Source organism: Sander vitreus, chromosome 11 (assembly GCF_031162955.1).
Source record: "Sander vitreus isolate 19-12246 chromosome 11, sanVit1, whole genome shotgun sequence".
NCBI classification, from domain to species: Eukaryota; Metazoa; Chordata; class Actinopteri; order Perciformes; family Percidae; genus Sander; species Sander vitreus.
The window spans coordinates 18,421,577-18,439,985 of record NC_135865.1 but is presented as its reverse complement, the minus strand read 5'-3'; positions in this window follow the sequence as shown (position 1 = coordinate 18,439,985).

Here is an 18,409-nt window from a genome sequence, read left to right as displayed (position 1 = left end):
ATTGCATATATTCCACTCTGTGCCAGTAGCCCTTCCACTTCGGATTAAAGCCCTCATTTCTATTTCAGCTTGTCGGGGGAGATGAGCTCATCCGCCTAATCCTCAAGTAGCCCGCCAATAGTCAGCATCTAATATTCCGCCTGACATTCAGACTACAGACTTTGGGAGTGTATATGTGTGTGCTATTGAAAGGCCATGTATTTTTTTCTAGGAAAATTGATTGTTACAGTATTGGCATGGCTACTGATAGAGTAGTAGTAGTAGTAGAATAAAGAGCAATAGGTCATTGATGCTGATTTTGAAATCAACAACAATCCTTTAGTACAATATTTCACGTCAGGAGATCTTGGATGTAGAAGCCAACTCTGTGCTGCCATACACCCACCAACAGAGGTCAGTACTATGCAGGCATTAAAGGAAATATTACATCACTTAGAGATGTACATTGTTCTCAGTTATTAAAGGAAAACAATGCTTTTTTCCAGGCAACATGGCCCTAGGAAACAACAATTCATTTCAATTGCTTTTGAAAACAGAAATGCTGTACATGTATGTTTTGCTTTGAATCCCAAACAATCCTTAAATCAAAAGGCAAAAACTGGGCTGAATGGCGGGGCAGAAGCATTAAGCCACGCTGAGCTTGGCTGAAAGAAAACATGTTTTTTCCCTGTTTACACCAGCCTGCATGCTGCTGATTGGTTGTTAGCTAATCCTTAGGAACCGCCAATTGTCAGTTCTGCTGGGTGATTTAAGTGTAAGTTAAGGAATAACAAGACTTAAACATTAATAAACATTTAACACAAGCTTCAAATCACTCTTTCGCATACTCCTTTGGCATACATTACTTACTTTGTCTCTTATGGAGGTGTTGCTACTTTTATAGACTTGTGGGAAGAGTTGAGAAAAGCCTGGTTTATTATTTCACAAAGTTGAAACTTTTGTAACGGTCCCCCGTAACAATTTTTTGCACTTGTTTTTACAGCAGAGTGTGTATACTGTGTGAGTTCAGGTTTTATAACAAGAGGAAGGGGAGGAAAGCAACATTAGGACTACAGGGATTTAAGAAGATGATCTGCCTCAGTAGAAATCTAAAAACATCAGACACAGCAGTGTCATTATACACATCATTGCTGACATGTGTTGTGGTCACTGCTGACATCAGTTGTGGTCACTGTTAAGGGCTTAATGGATGAGGCATAATTAAACAGATGCAAAGTTAATTAACTGAGCAGAGTTGGGCACTGGGTTGTAAATGTTGCTTAAGCCAGATTGAGTGGCATATTCAGTTACTGATGAAGTGCATCCAATCTGTAGGTCTCCCTGGATTAAGGAAGGATAGGGATACCACCACTGACATTAAAAGAAGTTACCTTGCATCATTGCCATTAAATTCACCAGTCCATTGTTTCGGTGATCTGTAGTACCTATACATAATACAATTAAATGACATTGTCTTTTGATACATAGGCACCAGGGCACGCAGCATACAGTTCTTCTAATGGCTATATTGTGCAGTGCACCCCTGACACCTTTAACCCTCAGTGAGTCTCGGGACAGAGAATGGGAGAAAGGGTACATAAAAATGCAGTTGGGATGAAAATAATGCAAACATATACAGTCCAAATCATTCAAATCCAGAGTGGATTATATATGGTTGTCAGGCAGAAGCACTCTCTCCAGCATGCATCTCTCTCTATCAGTTGAACATATCCTGTGTAGCTACCTCACTCCTCACATGTGCCTACTGTATTTCACTCAATTTACAGTAAATCCTTTAGCATGTGAGAAGAAATAATTACAAGAAACCATATAGAGCTTTTAGAGCTGACTCTCATTACCACATATTAGTTATCGCTCTTTCCCTGTCCTTATTATCTGTCTCCGTCTGGACCCATGAATGCATGCATGTATACCTAGGATCTGTGTAAGCACAGCCAGTCATTCACATTGAAACACACAGCTTAGGGTGCCTTCACAACGGTTTTACTTCATGGTACAAACCAGGCAATACTAATGGCAAGGAAATACATAGAATGAGGTTTTGTAAGTGGATCTGTGTTCCAAGAATGACGTTTGGCCAACAGGCTTACACAGCTGGATTCCATGACCTACCTCAGCAGAGGTAATTCACTGTCACTGTGATAACTTTCCCCAGTTGTAAAATCCTACACATTTCTGAATGCTGTACTCCAACAACACTTCCTGGATCGTATTTCTTTGTATTGCCACTACCTGTGCCTGAAGCAATGCCCACACCAACACAGCTCCTTGTGTATGCTTTTTTTTTTATTTTTATTTTTTTTATGTTTTCAGTCCGATCCATATGGGTCTCCCTGCTAGCCAGATATGATGCAGCCTCTTTGATTAGTAGTGAAACATTCTACAACAAACAAATTCTACAACAGTTAAGTGGATAAGTCCAACTTGACATTATCAAATTATAAATAAAGGAAATGAGCTCTTTGTGTGTTTTGCATTTTTGGCAAAGCTACCAGAAATAAAGCATGCAGTTAACAGCAAGGACGGGGAAGGCACAGCTCAAAACACAATAAAACACACTGCCGCTCCAAAATAACTTGTCTGAACTCCTTCAACAAAGACATACCCAATGCTCAACAGCTACTTAATGCACTCAGAAGGTCTAGTAGAACACACTGTGTGGCACGCAACCATTTGTTTCTTTGTGCCGTTTATTATAGTATAGCTTGTTCAGGATTAATTTTATGTATAGCGATCCAGGATGTGCAAACAAAGCTTAGCAAAAGACTGGAAACAGGAGGCAACAGTTATCCTAGATGTGTCAAAGATACCTTGCATTTCATCAGTGCATATGCGAAAATTCTCCTTGTTCACATCTCACATCTGCCACAAACACTTAAAAAAACATTAGGAAGGAGAGCACTAAAAAAAACAGCAATGTTGAAAAGGGAATTGGAGTCAAACTGATAAGGAATAACAATGTTTATTTTTAAAACTAGGCTAAAAAAATATTAAATAGAGTGCATTACTCAACTACCAGTCCAAAGCACAGCTAATACATATATCTATATCTATTAAAATAATGCAAAGTAAAATGACAGGCTAAAACAAGGGGTCCGTGCTTCCTCTGCCCAGGAACCTCGCTCCTCTTCTCCGAGCAAGCCTGCAAAGGAAAAACTCAGGGCCAGTCAACTGTCCTTTTTAACATAGGCCTACACTCAGCATACAATAGCCTATAGCTACACAGCACAAACACCGGTCTTATGCGGAAGGGAGAGGTTTTATTCTCTCTCCATTATCTCGTTTTTTTGGCGTTGTTTCACAGTGCCTTCTGTCGGTACTGCTGCTGCTGTCTATGCTGTGTCTGCCGCTTTTGTCTCTCTGCTTTGTATTCCTCGCACTCTCTCTGTCCAGTCACACACACACACACACACTGGATGACGGGACGCTGGCCTGAGAGGGGACGGTTCTGCTAGCGGGAACTGGGGAGCGTTGCACAGCCTGCGGTCTCCAGGGTGTGGTCCCAACTAAGCCTCACTCCCCCCCCTTCCCCGTGGAATCTACCACAATTGCCTCACTTGACCTGCTCACATACAGTATAGCCTACATAAGGAGATCAACGGTAAGGTATTCAGAAATTGGAAATGTGTACATATGTTTTATGCGAGTGCTTCATCATATATTTTCCTGCAAATATCAAAATGAGGATTGTGTACAAATGTAAGCAAAAAAACCCTAATGGTATCCATATATGGGATCTCTGTCACCAGCACACACAAACACACACACACACACACACACACACACGCACACACACACACACACACACACACACACACACACACACACACACACACACACACACACACACACACACACACACACACACACACACACACACACACACACACACACACACATTCCCATCATATCATCACCATAGCAGCACTTCAAAGAGCTGATCTGAAGCTTTAATGTGCCATAGAGTCTTCTTGAAGATGTGGTCACATTGACACATTGTGAACATATTAAGTATATATTCACATTTTTTAGTTTCAGATCTGATATCTTACTTATTTTGGACCAGAGACAAGACTGTGTAAACTAGTAAATGGGCACTGTTTCCAGATCATGTGCTTAATGTTACCCTTTTTCTATGCACTGTAACTCTTAAGTGAGATTAGGTCTCAAAAATGGATGGGTGGATGGATAATTAATGGAGAAATTAGCTCTGATAGTTATTTAATGCATCTGAGAATATGCATTTCAACGCTCGATGGTGTTTGTAACATCGCCTTCCAGGCAGCTAACCCTAACCTTACCCTTGACATAACCATTGCCTGGAAGGTGACGTTGGGGGCTTAAAACACCCAACACCCATTCCAACACAGTGTCAACCAATAGTACAGAAACTGCACTCCTCTATGTATTACCAATAAAAATCTCTTTCTGTCATACTTACATTTTTAGCTATGCAGAGCTGAGTGTTCATGCTATCCTTACAAAAGTTTGCATATCATTGTGGCATAATAGGGAGTAGGCGCCACATGCCATTACATTCTTCTCCCCAATAAGATTGTGTGCCTCCTGAGAGCCAAAATCTTCAAAGCTTGGATAAGAAGTTTTCTCCAATTACCGTGATGTTATAGATCCCCCTATTTCAATCCCTCATTTTCTTACTCTCTGTAACTTTTGGGTCACAAATGAACAAAGAAATCACAGAGCGAGACCACTGAATCAAATTTTGTTGAGCTCTTCGAAGTATCTCTTTACTTTTTCTTGCTACAGTGCTCGTCAATAAACAAAATGTTTTTCCATCAACGTCCAGTTCATTTTGTGATTACTGTTACAGCTTAGCCAGTCTGCAAGCTGTATCACAGTCACTGAGGAGGTCACAGGCCACACAGATGGGATGGACAGAAGATTTAAAAATTAGTGGGTAATGGGGTAAAATGTTGCCGTCGGTCTAGCTCTCTGTTGCAGGATGGCTAGTTTTACAATAGACTAATCCCATACACACACGCGCACACATGAATATAAGCAAACAAACCATGCCAATGTAATAATTTTTAGTTGTTTTAACAAGAGTAGAGGGATTACATTCACTGACACACATAGTCAACTCTCTCTCTCCCCACACTCACACACATGTATGTATGCATTAACACATGCACACGCATACACAGGTCACATAGAGCGTCAGTTAATAGACCCAAATGGCGCTGAACCCTGACTGATAGCATCTGTTTCTAATGCCATCTGCCACAGACATCAGCCGGCTGGCTGATCATGGGCTAACTGTGTCTACAATACATAGAACGGAAGCATTGACGGTGAGACTTGCATAATGTTGTTTCCGCAGTGCAGAAGAATATGAAAGCATATATGTTTTGTTAAATCAAGTTACAAAACTGTTAAAGCATGTGATCTTGATAACATGTAAGCTGGTTCCCAAATGCCCAGCGCCAACACATGGGTGGGTTTCCAAGCGTCATTGTCCTTTTTCACAGAAAATATTTTGAAATGGCACAGTAGGAAAAGCATAGGGGTGAATAATAAAATGAATGACAGCTGAATTCAATTGAACTGCCTCAAGTCAAGTTAGTCAAAGTGTATTAATCATTCTTCAGTTTCAGGGTATGCATGCTGGCTCACCATCACACTGCCATGGCTTACTAGGACACTTGAATAGAACAGAATCAAAAATAATGTTATTTGTAACACCTGTGCTTTTCCTACAGTACTAGGACAAGTTAAAATATCTGCCCGTAATGAGATGTTCATGCAGACTCGGGGCATAAAAATAAACAGCAATGACTGAGGACATCAACATGAGGAGATTTTTGTGTGATAGACTGCACAAATTACAAAAATCATGGGAAAATATTCAATATCCAAAGGAGGAAAATTCTCCATCTATATCTAAAAAAATACGTAAAATTAGTAAATACGTAGATAATCAATAAAGTTGAACTGCTGTCATCTTTAGCTGAATCACAATGCAACGTCACACTGGTAGATCAAACACATGCGCACATTCTAGTTAGAAAACCTTAATAAGCAAAAAAAAATTGGAAACTTTCAGTTGTTGAAATGGACACAAAAGAGTATCCACAGTTGTAAATAATAGAATAAACCACTGTGGAGTGTTTTTGTTTTTTTTCTTTTACATCCAAGCTTGACGGTTTGTATTTCATTCTAGTGCCTATTAATAATAATAAAAAAAATATTTTAAGCCCCTTTTACGTAACTCAAAACACTTAATATCCAGAAAAACAAGCAACAAACCTACTAGCAACACCCACACCAAGGGACTTCCTTGGGTGTTTTTATAATGCAGTGCTATTTATGGTCTAAAAGATGCCTTATACACTTTCTCGTCTTGTTGAATGCATCACTGGGCTAGTTGGTCTTCACTACGGCCTTGATATTGACATGCTGGTAGTTTCTTAAATGATTATTATTATTTTACACCTACTCAGTACATGCTATTCATTAATTGCATATAGCTTGATTATATGCCTGGTGTTTATTTGACAAGCCACAGGTCTCATACTGTGTAGGCTATACACTGTGTCTGCAGGAACACACCTAAGGGGCGGCTGCCTCACAAGTAATCAGCTCCTGTGGCCTCAGGGGACCTGGTGCTCACAATGAATCACATATTGTAAATAACATACCACGCCAAGTGTGTAAGTAACCATCATAATAGGAAATGAAACAATCGCTCATGAATCTAATGGTTGCTCCAACATGAACGTTTATAATGATGGCGTCATATGACTTCCTTTCAGCATAACCATCCCCACCAAAAAAACAACTCACACATACACACACAAAGTTATGCACTTTCCATACTTCACACAGTTAATAACAGGATACTAACCTAATCATGGGAGTGGCACGACTGATTCTGATTAACTCATTAGCAAAGGTTGAACCTTCACCTTAAATGGAGTCATGGACGGTATGTAGGAAAGAAGGAGCGTGACATAGAATATTGGGTAGAGCAAAGCAAAGCTAGAAATTTCCGTATATAGATCCAAAGTACTCTGGATATTTCCATGATGTCTGCCCTCGGTATAGGGTGTAATCGATAAAGATATTGAATGATAATGGAGCTTGAAAAATATTGCAAGTATTAAATATGATACCGTTCATAAACAGGGTATGGCTGTGCTACTTTTGATAATGTCAACATATCTAACTTGTATTAGCTCATTACCATGCTACATAAGTCAAAGCTAAAGCATAGGTAGTTATGTTTATTTGTGCCAGAAAAAGAAGCCCCATGCAGTCATTTATTTTATTGGGCACCACACTGAGTCTTGACACGGCTCAAATCACGCTGATGAAACAATATTACGGCCCATGTTATTGAACAATATCTTCAAAAAGGTAACACAACATAAACCCCAATGTAGAAATGAAAAAGTTGAAAAAAACATGTTCTGCATGCCAGAACAGTTAACAAGGAGTGTGAAGGCATGCTGCAACATGCAACCACTGATGTACATCACCCATCCTCATCTAGATATCATTTTAAAGATTTCCTGTTACCTTTTTTTTTAGTTATGCATCCTCTTTCCTCATTATGTATGTAGGTGCAGCGAGCAAGACAAATGTTGGCCTTCAAAAGTTCTTACGGGAAACAAATATGAAACTGTGAAAACCATATTGGATAATACAACAACTCATTTAATGATAATGATGGTAAATTAGAAAAACTACGAATTCAGAAACAGTATAGACCAACTGTCAAATTAATCACTCATGCTAGGAAAAAACAAATTACCACAAATAAGAAAGAACATTAAGTACAAGACTAGAATACTAATGAGGAAGAAAGTAGAGATTACTGGTTGCTCTGTATACTCAAACGTAGATCAAAAAAGTGTCTGGGGCTCTTGGGAAACGGGTAATCAAACAGGATAAACAGGAAGGCAATCCAGGCACTCCAAAATGATATGGCGAAGATAGAGTGGTTGAAATATGTTGGCTTTTTTAATAATATAGCCTCTATAATAAAGGCTTTTCTTTGTCCTTCCTTGTTATAATTTTGGAGGACCTTGATTGCCTTCCTGTTTATCCTACTAGAATACAAATGTTGTATATTTACTATTAATAACTAATCTAGTCAACATACAAGTCCACAAGAGTAAAAGAAAAAAAGTGCAAAGTAACTACCTAAAATGTATGCATTAGCAACCTATTTTTTTTAATCAGACAGAGCTAGTACTGTATACAGGCTAGCTTAGTTATCACAGAATCACAAAAACACTCATTTAATATATAATATTACATACAGTTACAAAATAGCTACAATGAATTGAGTACTTATAAATAATGTTGGATAAAAGATGCTTGTAAACTGGTCACAGATCTGACAAAATGGAAGATGTAACAACATTTCTGTTGAACTTCTATGGAAACAGTAGTGCCAGTAGTGGTTGCTACTAACAACAGAATGTTTAACTGAAACTGCTGCTGGCAGAATAACGCCTAGACACACAAATCAAATGACATTACACAGAGAGAAACATACTGTAAACCTAGTTATTCTGCGTCACTTGTTTCCCTGGAGTCAAGTGGAATAGTAGTGTTTTCTTAATGCAAAGGAAATCTAATACAGACAAAGCAGAGGATGCCCTGAATTCATGAGCATAAACAACACTCTCATTTTTGGTTCAATCAGCTTGATAGGTTTTTTTGTTTGTCTTCCTATATCACCTTGGCGTGTAGCAATGGTTGGTATTTGTCTGCTCCTTTGATGTTGTTATTTTGCTGGCTTTACCGTATTGCAATTACATTCAGAAGACTGAGCTGATTCCACCAGGTAGGTGTTTTCAAGGTTAGACTGCCAATATCCTTTATATATTTGATCCTTTTTATCAGTAAGCCAAAATTTGGGCTCATCTTGGATGCGCTTAGTAGAATATGTATGTATAACTCTGGCAAAAAGGACAATATTTCTTATTGATTACATGCAGTAGGCTCTGCACACAGGTGCTGTAAAATGCTGCTGAACATCAGCAGGCTCCAACAAAGTCAGCAAGGCAAGAGTCCATAATGTACTATTCTATATATGTGTAATATACCTTTAAACCATATATATATATATATATATATATATATATATATATATATATATATATATATAAATATATATATTTATATATATATATAGTTTGTATAATTGTCTTGAAATGTTGGCAATAGTGCAATAGTGGCTGCATTCCATCTTTATATTTTACAGTTGTTAACTTGTTGTTTGTATTTATAACTCTTCACAAACACAGACAGTCCAAATTAATTACAGACTAAGTGGAAAAAATTGAGAGAACATTTTGGCAGACAAACACATGACCGCTGAACCTACAATGTAGTTCATCCTCAGAACCAATTGAATTTAAAGGACGATGACTGAATATGAACAGATGTTTGCTTAGTGGTGTAAAAATATAAACTGATGTTATGAAATACTTCTAAGCGGCTTGGTGAGTAAAAATAGCAACGTGTGTTTGTGTTTGCTTTGACCCCTACTGTGCTCAAAGTGCAGTGCTCTCCATCTCACACCTTCTAAATATCAGTCCTGGTACAGTATTGCTCTCTCCCTACTGTTTACATTTACAGCAAAAGGGCTTTCTCACATTTTATCAAACATTCAGTTCATTACTCCAATACTAGAATCACATGCATTATAATCTGCCTGCTGTTAAAATGGTGCCAGTTTATGTTTAAAGAACATTACACTAGAAACTATTTAATCAAAACAACCTACCTAAATATTTTAACAGTTTTATGTATTTAATCACCTTTTCTTTAAAGCAAAAAAGAAAAAGAGCACAGAAATAATCTAAATGATTTGTATCACTCCCTCCGAGAAATAAACGACACCATGGTTCTGGTTACTGATGGATTTATTGCACTTGTCATCCTTTTCTCCGCCATCACATCCACCGTCACTGGCAATTCACCGTCAATGAAATCCACCGTCAAACTACAGTATGACAATATAAAAGATAAACACGTTCACATACACTATAAAGAGGTAAAAACAAATACACTCGGGAAATACAAACAATACACATACCTCGCTGGCTGCATATAACCAAGAGGGAATGAGTTCACTTGCAAATACCTGGTTCAAAAAAACAAAAATGAAAAACATCTTTACTTCTCTGCTCAAAACATGAGTAACTCTTGTCATCACACACAGAGAATAACTTCTCACTCCATGTGTGTTTCTCCTATTGCACCTTAAAAAGTGTCCGTGTGCAACTCAAAATGTACTTTAGTTCCTAATTAACATCGACACTCAGTATTCATGAATGATTAAATAAATTTAACAAATAACATGTTACATAATAACAGAAATAATATGTATGGCAGTTATAATTTGTATTTACTGTACATCTGTAGTAACTGTATCGATTGCTTTTATTTTCCAGTCAGTTAAATCTAATCAATGCAGATCCGAAATCCAAGTGTTAAGGTTAAGTTGACTTTGCGTCATCCCTGGCTGATGAATGTCTCTTCTGCTTCTGAGAATCTAATTTATTTGGCATAATAGGATAATTAACTCTCTCACTCTCTGTTTCTCACTCTTTTGTGTATAATGAATATATGTGCTTGTTTCTTTTCTGCTTTTCAGTCTCTGAGTCAGTCCTTCGCTTTTATGATGGAACTTCCATTTTATGTGTATATGGGCACACACAGGTATAGTATATCAATACACAGTGTGATGTGTATGATTGGGAATGCAATGCAAATGACACACAGTGAGTAAAGCCTCCTGGACGTGTTCCTATTTCTTCTGCTTGCTGTATTGAGCCACCAGTTAAGCCCTGCCAGATCAGTGCGTCAACAGAGGATTCCAGTTAGTTAAGCTGCTGTGGGTGGATGCCAAACCGCCAAGGCTGAGCATGGTCTGTGTCATGCACTTTTCCACCCAGAAGTGGAAACTTTATTACTTGTCCAGTCCTTATCATGCAAAGTCTGCAGTGTTACCTTTCCATCAGAGAGGCCGATGAGAGGTCCCAAGGCCAGGCTGTTGTTATGTTTTGGGTGGACGACGGAGAAGGCAGAGGCTATGTTACTGTCAGTCTCCATGGAAGGTGTCCAGATCCCCTAGGACACCTCTAATATTCATGTCCTTGAAAACTCCCATCTACCATTTTTTAAATCCATCCATCATCTGTAACCGATAAGCCTATTCAGGGTTGCGAGGGGGTTGGAGTTGATCCCAGATGATATTGGCAAGAGATGGGTTACACTCTGGACAGGTTGCCAGTCTATTACAGGGCTTACACATACAGACAGACAACCATTCACACTCACATTCACACCTACGAGAGATGTTTTAGAGCACCTGTATATGGGCTGTGGGGGGAACCTAGAGAATCCAGAGAAAACCCACAGGGAGAAGATGCAAACAGGGAGAAGATGTTACCTTTCCATCAGAGAGGCCGACACAGGGAGAAGATGCAAACGCCTCATTAAATTATAAATAATGAAAGAAGAATTTGGCCCGGCTGTGGTAAGGCCTTATTCAGCTAGAAGTTTTAAGTTGCAATGAGCCCTTTAACTTCACATTCAAGAACCAACCAGAAACAAGCGATGTCCCACAGATTCAATAATGATACGATGATGATTTAGCAGTTAATAAAAAATAAATACAAGGACTTCCCCAAAAAATAAAAAAATGTAATATTTATTATTTATTATGCAGGAACACAGAAAACAAGGAAAATGTGTTCAGCTCACAGGATCAATTAATACTTTTATCCCACGCACAAATACCTACTTTTTGTGATATCACTATTACAAACAATACAAAACACTAAACAATAAAACAATGATGTGAAATAGAACCAAGAAGAATTCCAGAAAATGTTAACCCTAACATACAACTAGGCAATGCTAAGCTTAACCAAAATATACACAAAGCAAAATAAATAAAGCACGCTAAAGCAAATTTAAACAAAGCAACATTTGCATTGATATACTCCATTGCCTCTGTTAATGTGTGCCCAAATATTAAATAAAAAATGATTTAAAACTAAAGTGCATGGAAAAAAATGAACAAAAGGGCATTGCATGTTTCTTATTTGCTGTTTAAAACAAGCCGAGGATCATACTGATAGCTGAAGGCGTCACCAGGCTACTTTTCAGTGGCCTGGTCTACTTGTACTGTATGCAGGTAGTCAGTGGAAAAGCAGATAACACAACTGTCTTGAAATGTAATAGTCAACACTAGTGGCGCCAGGATTTTGATTGTAGGTGGGCCTCCAGAAAACTGGATGGGCCAGTTAAAATAAGCCCAAAAAAACCCGGGTTCCCCTTTATCTCCGTTTCAGCGCTTTTCTGCAGCACTGAGGACAGCGACTCAGTAGCCTACCTGTGTAGCTCTTGTGTCGCTGTCCTCAGCTCTGTGCTGAAGCGGACAAAGACATACACCTTGGCAGTAAGCCTAACTTCATTTATCTCTTTTGAACGTTCAATACACAAAAAGACTGAAACGGAATTATATCTTTGGAGGGTCTGTTTCTCTCTCCATTTATTTACCCAGCACGGCGGACAGGGAACTGTCCAAAATTATTTAACTGTTTCTTATAAATTCAGAATGACAGAAGAACTGTATCGACATGAAATAACAGCCTAACTGTTAGCCTACTTGCCTTGCTGGTGTGAGGGGGTGGCTACGGGAGGACTTGATGGGGAGAGGGCGGACGAGCAGGATGGTAACTCGTCACTTGTAACCGCGTTACTTAAAATGGCAGGAGTTTCCTCCTCCTGCTCCTCGGAGCGTTTCTTCCTGAATTTAAATGAAAACAAGCTGCTCTGCTTTGCTTTGTGTTTCATATTAGCTAATAGCTACCGTCTGTGTCTGCCTCATTGTGCTTGCTTGAAAAGCTTGCGCGCCAACGCCATTCATTTCATTGGATCACTTGCTGGTGACGATGCAGCCAGTGGGCAGGCTTAAGAGTCCACACGTGGGGTAGAAGCCGCTGATTGGCTGAGAAGCTTTCACTCAAAGCTTTCCTGCTGATGAACTGCTAGAATGAAAATCACTCACTACTCACTATAGGCCTGGGTCAAAATGGACGGGCCCGGACCTAAAATGGGTGGGCCTAGGCCCACCCGGGCCCAATGGTAGCGCCGCGGGTGATAGTCAATAGAACTAATCCTCTGGAGACCTTAAATATCTTAACCAAATGTCATGGCAATGTATGAAAACAGTTCTAGATGTTTCCCAAAAAATCTAAAATGTCAACCTCTCCACATTTGTATCACATTTTCATTCAACTATTGCTAAAACCAGATTGGTTGCCAGAAATGTGTGATGTCACCAACTGATGCCTTCCTATTTCAAACCAGTGAGAAAACAAAACAAAAAATACAGAACGTTGGTAGACAATTGTGTGTACATGTTGGACCCCATCATTCACAGGAAGCTGATTGAGAACATGTGTTTTCAGGGCCTTTAAAGTAATCTGGGTTTCCATAATGTATGTATGTATGCCTATTACAGTAATATATAGTGAAGCTTCAGATAAATATGCATTAGAGGAGCCTCAGAGGTTCTCAGCTTTCCATTCATCTGACGTCTGATTACATTATCAGTACCAAACAGGCCTTAATTCTACTAACTTTTAAATGTAAGGTGCAACCGTTGAAATTTGTCCTGTTTGACAGAAATAACCATACAAATGAAATGAAATAGCCTGATAATAAAATCAAGTGATCAGGTCGACAGGATAGAAGACAAGTGGAACAAAGTGAAAACTTGCAGCAGTGAAATCAAATCAAACGGAAGCAGGAAATGAGGTTAAATGGGTCTGAAATAAAAAAATGCTGACTCCAAAGGTACAAGGGGGTGGCAGAAAGATGAAAGACAAAGACACCTCCATCTTCCTTGCTATTTTTTTGAGTGTTTTGTTTTATTCCAGCACTGATTCTACCTCAGTGAGAGGCACTAAGGGGAAGCCAGCAATTAGCACAGATTTTGATTACCTGAGTTGTCAACCTGCAGTGCGAGTGTAATAACAGCCTCCAGTCATCCACACCTCTAAGAGGAGGAGGAGCTGCACGGTTAATTAAAAGTTGATGAGATCGTTCAGGCCTGAGGCAGAAAGCCCATATTAATGTTTAATAAAACAAGATAGCCTACCATGACACAGTCATCATGCCTGTCACATTCATGGCTGCTCTTTGCTATAACTACACACTGAGTTTATTTATTGGGCATTGCTAGTTCATAAAGCGTTACGAGCCACTTGTTTATGCATTGAGCAAACCCCCACAAACTCATATACTATATAGTATTTGGCCCTGCAATGTTTTGTGGTGAAGCAGAGTTTGGATACATTTCGTCATCTCTCCAGTTAAGACATTTTCCTTGGCGTCTTCGTGTAAATGACCCTTCTTCCTCATCCTTGGATGTTTGTTGTTAAGCGCCAGCCGCATGATAGCGTCATCAACATGACCACTCACTTGCTGAATTCTCCGGACAAATGACCTGCTCTATCACACACATGGACATTAGCGTATTCGTACTAGAGTGCGGATCAGGCCACATTTTTCTGTCCGAGCCCGGCCTACCGACATTGCAGTAACTGAACCCGGCCGAGCCCGACAGGCATTAAGATTTTTATGTCCGAGCCCGACACAGTTAAAATGAATGAACGTCGGGGTTAAAATCCCGTTTCTGGTGAGCAAATGAATGAACTTGGTTTTCTGTCTGGGGTTTATTTTCGGACACCACTTATTCCACCAACTCTGCTCCGGTCGCATCTACACATCTGCTTTCTCTATCTTTCTTCTGCCCACTTTCCATACAAACACACCCACATGCACTTAGCTCTCTTAAAGGGGGGCGCAGCTGTTGTGGTTGTGTATTTTGTTGTGTATATTTCTGTTCTGTTCAGGGGCGGACTGGGACCAAAATTCAGCCCTGTCACTGTAGTCACACCAGCCCACATTACCACGCCCATGCAGCCCCACCCACAGACACGTGCATTCACTAATTACATTTGTGTACAGAAATAATATAGGCAGTAGGCCTACCTTATGTAACATATTTTTAAACATTTAATGTAAGTAGCTGGCAAACAATGCTTACTACTTTTTAAAGAACACACGTTTATAACAAATGTACACATACTGTCTGTCTGTTTATGCCGTTTGTATACTGTCATTCTCTACAGTATGTTGTTCTTTGTCGTCACTGTCTGTCTGTTCGATTGTCCGTGTTTCTCTCTGTTGACACTGTACATATTGTCTGTCTGGTTCTCCATCTTTTCATCCGTTTCAACTCTTTAACTCTGCAATTTTATATGTTTTTGTGGCTGTCTGTGATTATACTTCAGGGTTTTTCCCCTGCTCAGAATTGGCCTTTGGGGGAACACATAAAGCAGGGGGTGTCTGGTCTCCCCCAGGGAATTTTGAGGGTAAAAGACTTCAATTCCTGCATTCTGATACATTTTTGGGCACCAATTTATGGTAAAAATGTCTATATTTATGGCAAGGAACTCACAAAATTCTGGTGGCAAGTAACAATTTAAAATACAAAATATAATGGAATATTATTATATTCAGTAGTCCATAAGGGGGCTTTCACATCCGGAACATGGGCAGGATACGACAACACTTTACCCCAAGGTCCAGTTGTTTAATTAGCATGAACAGGGCTTTATGGTCACGCTTTGCTCCCAAGTTGAAAAATGTAGGGTTGACTTACAGAGGCTACTGCTTTTACTGCTAAATTGTACAATAACACAATCATGTTATGGATACAAAACATTGTGAAGTGTAATGTTTTCTATATTCTATTGATCAAAAATGATCAGTGATGTTGAGACTACAGTGTAATGGACCACCACAGTTCATGCATACATGTGAACCGCGGATTAATTGCAGAGTTTAACCAACATAGTGTAAAACGTGACACTGTGAATGGGGCACAGCAAAAAGACAGAGCAGAACGGTGCTGCTTGTCCAGGGTTTTCATGTGTACTCCTATAGGCCTACACTTCGCATCAGGTGTTAAAACTAACTGTACCAAACACTGAACTGGACTACTATGTAACTGATAATGAAACTGTCTCAATTTAATACTGATGCCGTCAGATGGCCGCGCGGATAGACAGCGCAGAGCTTTCTGCCCGTCAGCAGCTGACGGTCCCCCAGAGCAAGTGCTTGATTTTGACTGAATGTCCCAATTTGAGTAACTTCTGATTGGGTCGGTCGGCCCATCTCGGGACCAGCCCAGCCGTTGCCGACTGGCCAAATGCTTAATATTTATTATTATTATTATTATTATTATTATTATTATTATTATTATTATTATTATTATTATTATAATAACCATAGTGAAATCGTGCAAGCGATAAAAACCCGTCCTCTGCGCTGTCGGCCTGTAAAGACAATTTATTTGTATATTAAAAAGAAAAAAATCTGACCGACCCACATTAAAAAAAATGGTCCGGCCCCTCTGGCATTTGCCAGAGTTGCCAGATGGCCAAGCCGCCAATGGTTCTGTTGTGGATTCTGTGGATTATGTATATTTCTGTTCTGTTGTGTATCCTGTGGATTGTTATATTTCTGTTTCTTGTTTTATTTTGTCTGTTTTCTGTCTTGTCGTGTATAGTTTTGCTTCCTGTGTTTTCCCGCCTGTGGAGCCTGTGCTCCACCTGTGCTCTACCTGTTCACTAGCCCTGGTGTCACCTGTCCCGTGTTTGCTCTTTACCTAGTTTATTTAGCCTCTGTGTTCCCTTTGTCTCAGATTGTTTTGTGTCTTTATCCTGTCAGTTTGTGTGTGTTTGTGTGCTTTCCCTGTGTCTGTTCTGGTCAGTTTCCACCCTTCCTGTATTTCCCTAGTTTTCTTCTCCCTTGGTTTTTTGGATGCCTTTTACTTATTTTGGAATTGTTTTTTGCCTGCTGCTTCTCCCAGGACTCCCTTGGTTCATTTTTTTGTTTTGATTAATAAATCCTCGAGCTCAAACCTTCTCCTGCCTGCCTGCCTCTCCTTGCATTTGGGTCCTTTAATTCCCAGAATCGTAACAGCAGCACCATTTTACAACAAATGCCTTATCGCTCTGATGTGACCGAGCCCGACCCGAACCCGAACATAATTTCTTAATATCTGTCCGACCCCTGCCTGGCCGGTCCCGTCGGGCTCGGGTCGGGTATCCATCCTCTAATTCGTACCAGGGGAGCTGGCAGGGTAAAGTCTGTTTAATGTCTAGTCCAACTGATTCAGAAATTTTTTACTCACACAGAGCTCCTCAGGGTAATGTCCAGATAAGTTCAGGGTTACAGAGCATGTGTGAAAGGGACTAATCTAAGTGGCAGATGTTCTCTGTATGTATGAGTTCCAGAGTGCCTTTGTATTATCTGAGTTTATAGCGTGCATGTTTTGTTCAGTGCTAAATTAACTACTAATTTCCCTTTGGTCTCACTCTATGATTAACATGTTAGAATTCAGCTCTGCCATTCACCAGCATCCCACAGGCTGACGGAGAAGATCCAATGAAGAACACATGCAGCAGCCATATTGCACTTGCTCGTTCCTCCCTGTCCCTTCCCTTCCCTACACTACACTGACTACATCAGTCATCATTAGGAAATGAGGTGTGGGTGACATCAGTAATTACCTTGAACTATTTTGATTAGATGAGTTCCCTACTAAAATTAGGATTTCTGTGTGTGTGTGTGTGTGTGTGTGTGTGTGTGTGTGTGTGTGTGTGTGTGTGTGCAAACACATAAGCACACACAACAATTTAACCATTTTGGTGTGCATGTGTGTGTGTGTGTGTGCCTCTCTGCACAAATTCATCCAATGTCAATTTAACTGGCTGGTATTCGCTATAATTCAATAATCTCGATGAAGAGTCAACATTTCATTTATCATCTTTTAACCTTAAAGTTTGACTTATTTAATAAAGAACTTGACCCCAACGTAAGTGGTCTAACACAGAAACAGGAAATTAAATAACAAATTCATCTGCTTTCAGCCTAATGTTGTTTGAGCTGTTGGACATTCAAAGCAAACTTAATATTAGGAAATGTTTGCCTTCCACAGGATCTCCACAACAAAACTGTTGTTTTCATATGTAAATGGTTGTGCAGTATGGTTACCTTAACACAAACTATATGCCCTGTCAGAGTCGTGCATGATCAAGCAGCTAAATGTGAGTAACTAGATTGTACTTTTGAACTACTTTTGTACTATCAAGGGAAGTTAAACCACCTTCAAAATGATTGGGAAAAAAGGCATGACCCTCCCCAACAATTTATTGATTCATTGCCTTCTGTACTGGTTTGCGCTTGGCAAATATGTACAGATAGCCACTGTTTTTTTACAACCATGACATACATGATTTAACCTCTGCTTCCTCATCTTACACATCACACTCCACCAAGATGG